Source organism: Caloenas nicobarica, chromosome 1, assembly GCF_036013445.1.
Source record: "Caloenas nicobarica isolate bCalNic1 chromosome 1, bCalNic1.hap1, whole genome shotgun sequence".
NCBI lineage: Eukaryota > Metazoa > Chordata > Aves > Columbiformes > Columbidae > Caloenas > Caloenas nicobarica.
Window position 1 is genome coordinate 84,468,402 of NC_088245.1, and position 13,709 is coordinate 84,482,110.

A 13,709-nucleotide genomic window follows, 5' to 3' on the forward strand; every position below is an offset into this window, starting at 1 on the left:
GGTATCAGCATGCATTCCGGGATTAGTTTGAAGAAGCTTTGTTTTACAATAAGGATTCATAGTCAGATGAGTCTCGGTCCTTCCCCCCAGCTGGGGTCAGGCACCAGCTCCTTAGTTTTGTAAAAACAACATTCCTTCATTAAATGTTCCTTACATTTAGCAAAAAAAAAGATCAGCGTGAATCTTTTTCTAAGCTACAGCTGTGTCAGAAAGAAATAAAATATTTAGGATTCATATTAAAAGGAAAAATTAGTAGACCCAGAATGGGTCCAAGCTCTTGTAGAAACACCTCGACTAGATCTCAAAGAAGCAATTGTCAAAATTAGTATTAGAAACTAGATTACCCTGGACTAGATGTCTACCTATAGTCCTAGGGAGAACCAGAACTGCTTCTCACAAGGATATAGGAGTTTCGCCTTCTGAAATGCTCTTTGGGCTACCATACCTGGGCAGAAATACTGGACCCCCACAGTTCGAAACTAAGGATATGTTTCTCAAAAACTATATGCTCGGCTTGTCTTCTTTTCTAGCTTCTCTCAAGCACCAAGGGCTGCTAGCACAATCTCTGCCATTAGAGTTTGCAGCTCACAAGTTTCAGCCCGGAAATTGGGTCCTGGTCAAATCCTGGAAGGAAACTAAGCTTCGGCCAGATTTGGTGGTCGGGGGCATTCTGTGTCCGAGGACGTGTTCCATGCGCTATCGAGACGGCTCTAGCAAAGAAAATGCCTTTAGGGCCACCGCTGTACTCTGATAAAATGATGCTGCTAAAAGAACAGGGAGAACAATACTAAATACGTAACTCACGAAGAAAAGTGTGAAATCATATTGTCTAGGCTTGAAGCCACCTACGAGACCGTATCATAAAATAATTCCAAAACAACAAAAGTAAAAACAAGGAGTGGAGGAAATTGAAAGGAGGAGCCACTGAAGGAGGAACGTTGTTCTTACAACTGATCTGGCACCTGACCCCAGCAGGAGGGAATGATTGAGAGACATGGGACTATGAATCCTTAATGTATGAGTACAAAGCGCGTGGCCTGATCAGCTGAAACCGCACATAAGTGGGGGTCGAGTTTAGAAAGCAAGGGGGTCCTTTCTGAACCTCGTGACTCAACGGGAGGGTCTCCCTGAGTGATTTTTCTGAGTGATGTGAAATAAACTCGGTATAGAAAAGGGGACGCCCTTGGCCAAGGTATTGCAAAATTGGGAAAAGATCCAGCAAGTTTGTCAAGAAAAGCATGCAATGATCTTATGTGGAGAAGATTGGCAAATTGTAACTAAAACTCAGCTAGAAAGCAGATGTCCTGGACAAATGAATTCCTGGTATGTACAGGATGATTGGGCATACGAGCAGCATCAAGAGGATGGTGGCAAATGAGTATAAAGTCTTGGGCTCGGGCAGGCGAGGCAGAGTTGGGCACAGGGAGGGAGGGGGAGCAGCGGGCAGGAAGGCTCGGGGCTGCGGTGGGCTGAGTGGGTGTGTGTGGGTGGGGGTGTGTGTGTGTGTGTGTGTGTGTTTGGGCGGGGGGTCGAGGTTTGTAGGGGGCGCTGTGGCGCCCCCCGGCGGTGGGGATCGCGGTAGAGGAGCGGCCAGGTCGCGGGACGCTGGTCCGCAGGGCACCCGGTTCGATCCCCACCCCGCCCTTTTCCTGCCCCCCCGCGCCCCTGCCTCGCTCTCTCGCCCTCGCCTCAGCCCCCCCTGGCCCGCCACCAAGCGCCCAAAGCCCTTCGCCTCTCCTCCTTGCCGCTCACCAGCCTGCACTGGCTGCCGCCCGCTTGGCCCTCTTGCTCTCGCCTCCCCGGCCCCCGGCAGCCACACAGCCAGGGACACCCCGGCAGCACCGCAGGAGGGGAGCCCTCTGGGCCGCTGCCCTCCCGCCCCCCGCAAACCCACCCCCAAACCCGCCCCCCCCTAAACCCACCCCCAAGCCCGCCCCAAATGCTGCGTGCGCCCAGAAACCCTGACCTGCACCACAAAGGCAGCAGCAGCAAGGAAGATCAGGGCTCTGGGCGCAGATGGAATCCACAGCATCTTCACTCCTGAAGTTGTCTGCCAGAGGTGGAAAAGAGCTGGCAAAGGTCTCACTCCCGAAGTTCCTGCGTTACCTCGGCCCCACGGGAGCCCTGAAGCCGGAGGCACCCACCCAAGCGGATGCACATCCTGAGTTGTTCAGGTGGGAAAGCAGCAGCTCCTCCTGTTCCGCAGCCCAGACGCGCGGGTACCGGCTGCCCAGCGCCATCCGCCGGGGCTCCCCCCCTTCAGCAACACGGCGGCCGCGGCCTCTCCCGTCAGGCCCCGCTGCCTTTCCGTGGGCGCTCCCATCCAAAGAGCGGCGGCGGGAAACGCGAGTGGAGTTTGTGGCTGCCCGGTCTGAGAGCGGAGCTGGGGCGCCATGGATGCCGTGGTGTCCCCTCGCGCCCGTGGGCACGGGTGGCTTTTTTCGGGCCCCGGCCTCGGCTGGCTTCTCTCCGCGGCCTCCCCCGGGCCCAGCACCTGCAGACGGGGACACTGGCCCGGTGCCCGGCTGGCAGGGGAGCTGGTGGCCGGGTCAGTGTTCAGCCCTATCCCCGGACTGGCACTCTGTGCTTTGTTAGAGTGGTTTCTGGTGTTCGTGTGTGCTCATGGAGACGTGCAATGTGTTCAGATGGACGTAGGTAAAGCACACAGTGTGCTCCCCCTTTGGGGGACTTTTTCTTTCGTATTCCCGATTTCTGACCCACAAGGATCCTTTACTTTCACACCTTTAAATCTGCAGTTTGAGCTGGTCTTGTGTTGGGCGTTTGCCAGTTTCATGCAACACGTAATGAAAGGCGTTTGCTGCTGAGGGGGGTCTGAGCTCCAGGTAGAGCCTTGTGTACAACCTCGGCCTGGGCACCACGGTGCGGTGAGGGATGGACACGTGGACTGAATGGCTTCGTCTGCCAGGTACCTTGTTCAGATACGGATTTACTTGTTCATTGCTCAAACATCAATATTAGAGTTAGTGTTCAGTTGAGCTTTCTCCTGTGTCCATTGTAAAGAGATCTACAGGGAAATGCAAAACCAACATGATGTTCCTCTATTATGCAAGTGTAACTCGTGCCTGCCTGTACTGATGGGCGGGTGTATCATTTTCAGCATCTTCTTACAGAGGCTTCCCTGAACTTGGGTTCTATCTTCTCGTCTCAAGCAGAGAGTGCTCCGAAAGCTCCTGTTACAGCCTGTCCTTCGTGCGCCTTTGGGTTCCTGTCCGTGTCTGTGGAAAGCAGGCTGTTGGGCGGAGCTGAAGGCTGATTGTGAAATGTTTGTGTTGAGAAATCCGTTTGGTTGTTCTTTCAAAATAAACAAATCCTATCATTTACCTATACTATATGTAGGAAGAGTAACCTGATATTAATTCTGTTCAGTGTGTGAAGAAATACAAAGTGTTCCTCTGCTAGAGCTATGAGATCAAGAAGAATGCTTTTACTGTGGATGCTGTCAGCAAGCAAGCAAAGGCAGCTCCAATATGTTATAAATGATCACAAGGTAAACTTGGTACTTTCCGAGAGAAAGGGAAATACATCCACAGGAATGAAAACCAGATTTTTTCAACATTTTTTTCAGTAGTGCATGTCCTTTTAGAGTGGCACTTTACATGCTCAGTTTGTCCAACAGGGCAAAATCTATTTAATACGACTCTGTGCTTGGATGTTTTTGGTAAATATTTTGTTGCAGTTGAGTAATTAAGGTTGTTTTTCTCCCCTCATCTCCAGGTTATCTCTGGACTGAAGCTTACACCATTATTTGCTTCAAACCAGATTCTACCAAGTGAATGTCTCAGTTGCCTGGTAGAACTCCTTCAGGACGCCAGTACAGCCCCATCTCTCGCCTTGTCTGTGGCTACTTTGCTACCACAGCTGGGTAAGGTTTGCATCTGAACTTTTTATCTTTGGTCAGGGAAAGGGAAGACAAGACAGGTGCAGATTCTGTGGCACGGGTGATGAACCTCTTGGGAAAAGCAGCAGGTGAGACAGACAGAGTGTTTGGAGTGGAGTGCTCGGCCGAGCCAACTGGCAGTACATACAAGGCCAGATAAGACGTTGAGTCACCGTGAGAGGCAGATTTGAAGTCACCTCTGTGAAATGGCAACGATCGTGCTTGTCAGAATTTGCTTCCTCGCGGGGTAGGGTGAGGAATTATTCTCTTTTCCTTGAGTTTTGGAGCTTGAAGGGTCTACCTGTTTTAATGAAGTGAAGAAACCTGCCTAGGGGATGCAAAGAGAGGGAGGAGCCACGTTACATCAACAAGCGTCATCGCCTCAGTTACCTCTCCCATTGGAGTGTTTGCTGGGCAGCAGTTTGGGCTTTGCAGTGGCCTGGGCCTGTGTGCATCAAGCTTCCCAATTCTGAAATAGTTTGTAGTGCCTCTAACTTGTTTCCTGAGATGCATTTTGTACCCATTTCACAGAATTGGGACTTCATTGTTTAGGGAGCTCTGTGCTCACAAGAACCTACCTATGTAGGTTACCCGTACAGGGGAAAAATTGATCGCTTCACTGTCTAGTTTCTCATAATGTGTGAGTGCTTATTCAAGATTTGAGTCCTTTTTGATGACCTCCTGTTTATCTGCTCTGGTTCCTGGAGACTTTAGCCTCTTTGAGCTTCTTTCAGGTTTTTGAAACAGTTACTTTTTAAATTATAGTGGTTGCTGGGGTCCGTAACTACCTTCTCCAACCTGCTGGGTCGGGAAAGTTTTAAGAATTAGTCCCTCTCCAACTGATCTGGCGCTTTACCTGTCATCCTTGTTTGCTACGTCTTTTTCAGGGCTCCCTAAGCAGAACCGGCTTTTTTTGTTTAACTCTTCCTACATAACCCTATCAAGGTGTCGGTTTTGGTCTACTTGCCCACTCTAGTGTGAAGCAAGAAAGGGAGAGAATTGATTTTAAGCTTTTAAAGCCTTTCAAGTGCAGGTTTTGTGGTCTCAAACAGAACTACAACTTTGTAGGTAGGAGGTAGGCCATTCCTTCGGTGTTCAAGCCTCTGGAGGAAAAGCATTAGTGTTTCAGTTAACCCCAAGTTCGGAAGTAAGGTAGAGATGCAAGTGCATAGGAGCTGTGATTTATTTGTAGCTGTTTGTGAAACAGACGTGAAAAACTGGTCAAAGACTTTGGCTTCTGCTTAGATTGGGAGCTAATACAACAGCTGCTTTTGCTGTTTGACAGGGGTTTTTGTTACCAATTCTGAAATTCCAGCTTTAGACAGTGAGACTAGAGAAGCTCTTCAGGATACCTACAATCTGACCAGCGTGCTGGCAGGAGTGGTTCATCGAAGCTCTACTAATGTCAGTGGCCCAGTCGTATCACAGGTAACAGGAACTAATGCTTAACTATGTTTGTCTACTCTTAGGTAGTGTCTATTATGCTGCATGCATGTTAGAACCCTTTAGAAGCTCCATCTGAAATAGTGTGTTGGTCTTAGCTGTGTATGTTGTTTGCTAGACGCGGCTAGTAGGACAGCATTTTAATGCTGCATAGAGTTCTTTGTACTCTTTCTTTAATCGTGCTTGAGCTTCTCACCTGCTCTAATTGAAACAAATGTATTTTAATATCCACAGGTTTCCTCATATGGGGCTCTGAGCTTTCAGCAAGTACTTGGTGGCTGCCTGTGGTCGCATGTCTTTTCTGAGAGGGAGGGAAGACAGAAAATGAATTTGCCAGCAGTTCTGCTGCCCTTGATCTGTGGAAAACGAGTCAGGCATCCGGTAAAGGACGCTTTTGTCACAGTTTGTGTATTTGTCCAGGCACCTGGAGCAGGAGAAGACTAAGGGCTCCAGGTGACTTGCCAGTCAGTGGGAGAGATTTTGTAGTCACCAAGTAGATCCGGTTATAAGACCTTTAATTTCTTATGTCACACGTTTATATGATGAGATTTGGTTTCAGCTGCTATCCTGTGCTGTGATTTTTGTCATAATTGTGCATATTAACTTTATATTAACTCAATTACGTTGAGTGCTGAAAGTATGCTGTATGAAAGACTTATCTAGCATTAGACCTGTTGGCAGTCTTTACAGCAAACTTGTTTTCCTCTAAGCCAGGGGTGTCAAACTCATTTTCAGCGAGGGACACTTCAGCCTTGCGGTTGCCTTCAAAGGGCCAAACGTAATTTTTGGACTCTGGAAATGTGACTACTCCTACATGTACACAGTCCTAAAATTACATTTGCTATGAATGAGTTTGGCATTTTTACTCCGAAGTAAACAGAGATTTTTCTTTGAAAACCATGTTGTTACAGCCTGTCGAATGCAGTGGTTGTGGGACTTTCAGTGACTGGATATTAATTGCCTCTTAGCCCACCCCCATGCCCCTGGGAGCTGTCAAAGAGAAGCAGCAGGGGAAGATTCATGCTTGTCATCAGGAACAGACTAATGTTAGATTAAAATGAGTTTTGTGCAAGGCTCCTTGTAAGAGATCTAGTGACTCTTAAAAGCACCTGCGATAAAGGACCTTTGATAGTGCTGGTGCCTGATAGTCTTTTTTTTACAGATGTGCTCAGTTAAAAACCGCCCACACTATAGGGATTGCAATCTGAATTTTGCTTGGCTTGGCAGAATGGTGCCTAGTTAAAAAACAAAACACCCCCCCCGCCTCCCGCCACAGAAACAAAATAGAGTCCCCCAAGCACCCCACCCTCAAGCCCCAAATTCTTGTAACTAATTTCTGGATGCTTTAATAAAAAGTCATTGTTTGACTTTCTGGACTTTTCAGTCAATCCACAGAACACGAGGTAACGATACCGTGGTTAGGACTCCTGGCGAATCTCTGTCATCACAACTTACCCGTTCAAACTAAGATAAAATCTTTGGGAAGAGTTTTGTTTTTGTGGCACGAGTCTGGCTTGAGGGCAAGAGAGTTACTGGACTCGGGGGAATCACCTTCGTATTTCTTATGCTCGTTTTCGTGGGATCAATGACCCCGACCTGCTTGTTCTCCGGAGTTGGGGGTTGTTTCTCCTGTACTGGAGAAAATAACCAGTAGAACAGGTGGTTGGGTGTTCTCTTTCCTTCTCTACGTTTCTGTGTTGTTGCACTAGCTTGTGTCAGGCATTCCGTTTCTGCAGCTGTTCTCTGCAAACGAAGGATGCCTTTAACATTTGAGCGTTCTTCCTTCGATAATCTGGATGTTGTTAACACAGGAGGACTGTAGTTGGATTTTTGGTAAGCTGCCTGAGCTTTGGCCGACAAAGAGCTCAGTCTATGAAAAGATAAATCGATAAAATGCCACTGATCTTGATGCCAGGCCAGGACCCTTGAATACTCATACACATCCATGCCTGAGCTGCTCAGTTCCTCTCTCTTCATGAATCAGTGCAAAGGTAACTTAAGATTCAGTTCAGAAATGCCAAGTAATCTACATGGCACTGAATGTGACACTGTTTACCTCGGAAGAAAGGAGGGGGAAGGGGAAGGAGGAGCTATTGTCAGATCTGAGCACTGAGTAGAGAAGGGTTGGGGGTCAATTTTCAGTGGTTCTTTTCTATTGGAGACATAAGCGAAATGACTTTCTCATCTTTCTTTAAAATAATGATGGCACTTCTTGGCTTATTCTTTTTTTTCATTTTTCCTTATACAAGTTCAACACAGACTTTAGGCATTGACATCCACACCAGTGTGGTGCAGTAGAAGGCTAAAATAGATTTCCTAGAGAACCCTGCGCTCTGTCACCAGGGGGAAGTCGGTAATGCCGTCCCTCTTCAACACACCTGAGCCCAGATTTTGAACTGCTCTTCTGTGTTTGCAGTTGCAGACAAACGTTTCTTTCCTTTCATTGCAGACTTCTGAAGGTGTTCCAAAGAGGATCTTCAGAATATTGCAGGATTCAATATACACTTACGAAAAGCCAAATCAAGGACCGATAACAAACCTCTGCTACCCAGTAATGAAGCCGAAGGCCTCACAAAGAGGCCAAAGGTTCAAGTCGGGAAAGGACGACATCTAGGAAGGTGAGAAATATAGCCCTGCCTTAGTGGGTTTGGGTTTTTTTTTGAAACGACTGCATTGACAGGTGTGAGGTGAATAGTTGCTAGGTGTCCTCGGAGACCAGCTTGCATGGGCAGCAGTTCGATGTCCTTGTCTCTCACGTTCACTGGAAAACAGTTATCCCCAGCTCGCAGTTACACACCCTCATCCACTACAAATTTGCAAGTTAAAATTGGGAGAGACACTGAAGGCAAAGCAGGACATTGCCCACAGCTCACTCCTTCATGGGTGTTGGTGCTTCCGGGCTAGGGAAGGCTGAGGGCCTGGGTTAAGGACCGATTAAGCAATCTGGACATCCATAAATCCAAGGGTCCAGATGGGATGCACCTGCGGGTGCTGAAGGAGTAGGCTGAAGTCATTGCTAGGCCAGTCTCCATCATCTTTGCTAAGTCGTGGGGAACAGGAGCGGTGCCTGAGGACTGGAGGAAAGCAAATGTCACTCCCGTCTTCAAAAAGGGCAAGAAGGAGGACCCGCGTAACTATAGACCAGTCAGCCTCACCTCCATCCTCGGGAAGGTGATGGAACAACTCATCCTTGGCGCTGTCTGAAGGCATATCAAGGATAAGTGGGTCATTAGGGACAGTCAACATGGCTTCACCAAGGGGAAGTCATGCTTAACCAACCTGATAGGCTTTTATGAGGACATAACCAGGTGGACAGATGATGGCAAAGCAGGGGATGTGGTCTCTCTTGATTTCAGTAAAGCATTTGGCACAGTCTCCGACAGCATCCTCGCAGCTAAATTGAGGAACTGTGGTCTGGATGATGGAGTAGTGAGGTGGACTGGGAACTGGCTGAAGGAAAGAAGCCAGAGAGTTGTGGTCAATGGGACAGAGCCTAGCTGGAGGCCTGTATCTAGTGGAGTCCCTCAAGGGTCGGTACTGGGACCAGTACTATACAGTATATTCATCAATGGCTTGGGTGAGGGAATAGAGTGACTGTCAGCAAGTTTGCTGATGACACCCAACTGGGAGGAGTGGCCGACACGCCAGAAGGCTGTGCTGCCATCCAGCGAGACCTGGACAGGCTGGAGAGTTGGGTGGGGGAGAGTTTAATGAAATGTAACAAGGGCAAGTGTAGAGTCTTGCATGTGGGCAGGAACAAGCCCAGGTTCCAGTATAAGTTGGGGAAGGACCTGTTAGAGAGCAGTGTAGGGAAAAGGGACCTGGGAGTCCTGGTGGACAGCAGGATGACCATGAGCCAGCACTGTGCCCTTGTGGCCAGGAAGGCCAATGGCATCCTGGGGTGTATGAGAAGGGGGGTGGTTAGTAGGTCGAGAGAGGTTCTCCTCCCCCTCTACTCTGCCCTGGTGAGGCCGCATCTGGAATATTGTGTCCGGTTCTGGGCCTCTCAGCTCAAGAAGGACAGGGAGCTGCTAGAGAGAGTCCAGCGCAGAGCCACCAAGATGACTAAGGGGGTGGAGCATCTGCCTTATGAGGAAAGGCTGAGGGAGCTGGGTCTCTTGAGCTTGGAGAAGAGGAGACTGAGGGGTGACCTCATTAATGTTTATAAATATGTAAAGGGTAAGTGTCAGGAGGATGGAGCCAGGCTCTTCTCGGTGACAACCAGTGATAAGACAAGGGGCAATGGGTGCAAACTGGAACACAAGAGGTTCCACTTAAATATGAGAAGAAACTTCTTCACAATGAGGGGGACGCGGCACTGGAACAGGCTGCCCAGGGAGGTTGTGGAGTCTCCTCCTCTGGAGACATTCCAAACCCGCCTGGACGCCTTCCTGTGTAGCCTCATCTGGGTGTTCCTGCTCCGGCGAGGGGATTGGACTGGATGATCTTTCGAGGTCCCTTCCAATCGCTGCCATTCTGTGATTCCTAGTCTGATGTCTCAGTCGTTCCCCCCTGCGGGGCTCGGGTGCCAAATCAGTTGCCAAAGCAACATTCCTCCCTCACTAGCTCCTTGCAGGGCTCAGGCGAAGGCGAGAGAGCGAGGCAGGTGCGCGGGGCCGGCGGGTTAGTGGGTGGGAAAAGCGGGGATCGAACCAGGTACGTTCCGGACCGCTCTCCGGCGACCTGGCCGCTCCTCCAGCGAGATCCCACGGCCGGGGAACGCACGGCGCCCCCTATAGGCCTCACAGCGCCCTGCGCGCCCGCCCGCCCGGCCCGGGGCTGCTGTGCTGAGGCTGTGGCTGTGGGAGAGCTCGGGAGGGTGGAGGGCAGGAGAGCGGCCGGGAAGTGGCCAGAGGGCTGTCCCAGCCGTAGGACAGACAGCTGCGCCCACAGGCCTGGTGTTCCTTGCTGCTGCTGCCTGTGTGCTCCACGTCAGGCTTTCCTAGCGCATGCAAGATCTGGGGTGGGCTTGAGGGCGGGAGGGCAGCGGCCCAGAGGGCTCCCCTCCTGCGGTGCTGCCGGGGTGTCCCTGGCTGTGTGGCTGCCGGGGGCCGGGGAGGCGAGAGCAAGAGGGCCAAGCGGGCGGCAGCCAGTGCAGGCTGGTGAGCGGCAAGGAGGAGAGGCGAAGGGCTTTGGGCGCTTGGTGGCGGGCCAGGGGGGGCTGAGGCGAGGGCGAGAGAGCGAGGCAGGGGCGCGGGGGGACAGGAAAAGGGCGGGGTGGGGATCGAACCGGGTGCCCTGCGGACCAGCGTCCCGCGACCTGGCCGCTCCTCTACCGCGATCCCCACCGCCGGGGGGCGCCACAGCGCCCCCTACAAACCTCGATCCGCCCGCCTAAACACACGCACGCACGCACGCACACACCCACACCCCCACACCCACTCAGCCCACCACAGCCCCGAGCCTTCCTGCCCGCTGCTCCCCCTCCCTCCCTGTGCCCAACTCTGCCTCGCCTGCCCGAGCCCAAGACTTTATACTCATTTGCCACCATCCTCTTGATGCTGCTCGTATGCCCAATCATCCTGTACATACCAGGAATTCATTTGTCCAGGACATCTGCTTTCTAGCTGAGTTTTAGTTACAATTTGCCAATCTTCTCCACATAAGATCATTGCATGCTTTTCTTGACAAACTTGCTGGATCTTTTCCCAATTTTGCAATACCTTGGCCAAGGGCGTCCCCTTTTCTATACCGAGTTTATTTCACATCACTCAGAAAAATCACTCAGGGAGACCCTCCCGTTGAGTCACAAGGTTCAGAAAGGACCCCCTTGCTTTCTAAACTCGACCCCCACTTACGTGCGGTTTCAGCTGATCAGGCCATGCGCTTTGTACTCATACATTAAGGATTCATAGTCCCATGTCTCTCAATCATTCCCCCCTGCTGGGGTCAGGTGCCAGATCAGTTGTAAGAACAACGTTCCTCCTTCAGTGGCTCCTCCTTTCAATTTCCTCCACTCCTTGTTTTTACTTTTGTTGTTTTGGAATTATTTTATGATATGGTCTCGTAGGTGGCTTCAAGCCTAGACAATATGATTTCGCACTTTTCTTCGTGAGTTACGTATTTAGTATTGTTCTCCCCGTTCTTTTAGCAGCATCATTTTATCAGAGTACAGCGGTGGCCCTAAAGGCATTTTCTTTGCTAGAGCCGTCTCGATAGCGCATGGAACACGTCCTCGGACACAGAATGCCCCCGACCACCAAATCCGGCCGAAGCTTAGTTTCCTTCCAGGATTTGACCAGGACCCAATTTCCGGGCTGAAACTTGTGAGCTGCAAACTCTAATGTCAGAGTTTGTGCTAGAAGCCCTTGGTGCTTGAGAGAAGCTAGAAAAGAAGACAAGCCGAGGATATAGTTTCTGAGAAACATATCCTTAGTTTCGAACTGTGGGGGTCCAGTATTTCTGCCCAGGTATGGTAGCCCAAAGAGCATTTCATAAGGCGAAACTCCTATATCCTTGTGAGAAGCAGTTCTGGTTCTCCCTAGGACTATAGGTAGACATCTAGTCCAGGGTAATCTAGTTTCTAATACTAATTTTGACAATTGCTTCTTTGAGATCTAGTCGAGGTGTTTCTACAAGAGCTTGGACCCATTCTGGGTCTACTAATTTTTCCTTTTAATATGAATCCTAAATATTTTATTTCTTTCTGACACAGCTGTAGCTTAGAAAAAGATTCACGCTGATCTTTTTTTTTGCTAAATGTAAGGAACATTTAACGAAGGAATGTTGTTTTTACAAAACTAAGGAGCTGGTGCCTGACCCCAGCTGGGGGGAAGGACCGAGACTCATCTGGCTATGAATCCTTATTGTAAAACAAAGCCTCTTCAAACTAATCCCGGAATGCATGCTGATACCTGTATTTAATCTAGGGGGAAGGGTAGCCAAAGAGCCAGGAACCCATATTTTAATTAGATCGATAAGGGGAAGGGTACCGTTCGAATGAGATGAATGAAATATGTAAACTGAGGCAGGCGTCGGGTAGTCGGTAAACCCTGCAGTACCCAACCAATGGGGAACAGGGGAGGGAAACTGCGGCCGGGATTTGGGGGGATATAGGCAGGGGCTTTTTGCCTTATTATGTGTGCCTACCTTTAGGTAGAACACCCGACCTTGCAAAATCGTTATTAAAATATACTTTGCTGAGAGACCCTGCCTGGGCCCATTATATTTGCAAGGTAAGTGTTTCCTACACTGGGGCGATACATAGATAAACAGAGTATCCTTCAATCAATCTTTGTTTGGGTCAGCTGTCCCAGCTGTGTCCCCTCTGCCAGCTCCCTGGCCCCCCAGCCCACTTGCTGACAGGACCGTGTGAGAGGCAGAACTGGCCTCCACTCTTTGCAAACGTTGCTCAACAATAATGAAAACATCTCTGTATCTGTTTTTAGCATAAATCCAAAACATAGTCCCATACTAGCTACCATAAAGAGAATTAACTCCACCCCAGCCAAACCCAACACAAACTTCTTGGTAATGTCTTTCAAATTTTCTCCTTGTCACCCCTCCCCCCCAGGCAATAACTGTGTTTCCACACCTAGAGCCCGTAAAAGATCTCTCCCTAATAAATAAGCTGGGGACTCTTCCACTAATACAAACCTTCCCCATACACTTTTAATTCCTATAGTCACAAACAGGAGTTTATTCAGAATTCTCTCTCCTTCCCTCTGCTACCCACTTAATTACAACTCTACCTTCGGTCGGTCTTAGATCTCTTTAGGATAAAATTTAAAAGGGATAGGGTAGTTTCCATATCTACTAAAAATTCGGCGTCATGGCCTCCTGCTTTACCAGTTATGTGCCCTTTTGCCGTTTAAACAAGTTTCCCCACATGAAAAAAAAAAAAACACAAACAAAACCCACAAAACACACAAGCAAAAAAAAACCCCAAACCACAACCCACAAACATTTTCAGCCCCTCTGATTTTCCAAAGTCTATTGAGTTTTCCTCCTTCAGTCATTGCAAATGGTTGCCACCTTAGGGGTAAATATTCCAGATTTCCACAAAAATAGCATTCTGTTTTCTCTCCATCTTTCCCTTTTATCACCTGTCTTCACTCTAAATCCTCCAGGTTTTCTTTTCTTTTCTTTTTTAATTTTCCCCTCCAATCTTTGTCTCTCACTTGCAAATTTCTAGCTAAAGCTGCTGCTACAAACCAATCTCCTGTTCCATCTTTCTTTCATTAGTTCAACATTTTGCTTCTCTTCCAGACCATCATAAACAAACACAGCCACACTCAGAATTTTTGCAAATTCCTCTTGCCAGCCTGGCACATGCTCACTGAAATACTTCCATAGACCCACAACCACACTTGCTACCAGTTCATTACAAAGCCTTCCAAAATCTTCCCCAGTCGACGCTGGGGTGCTG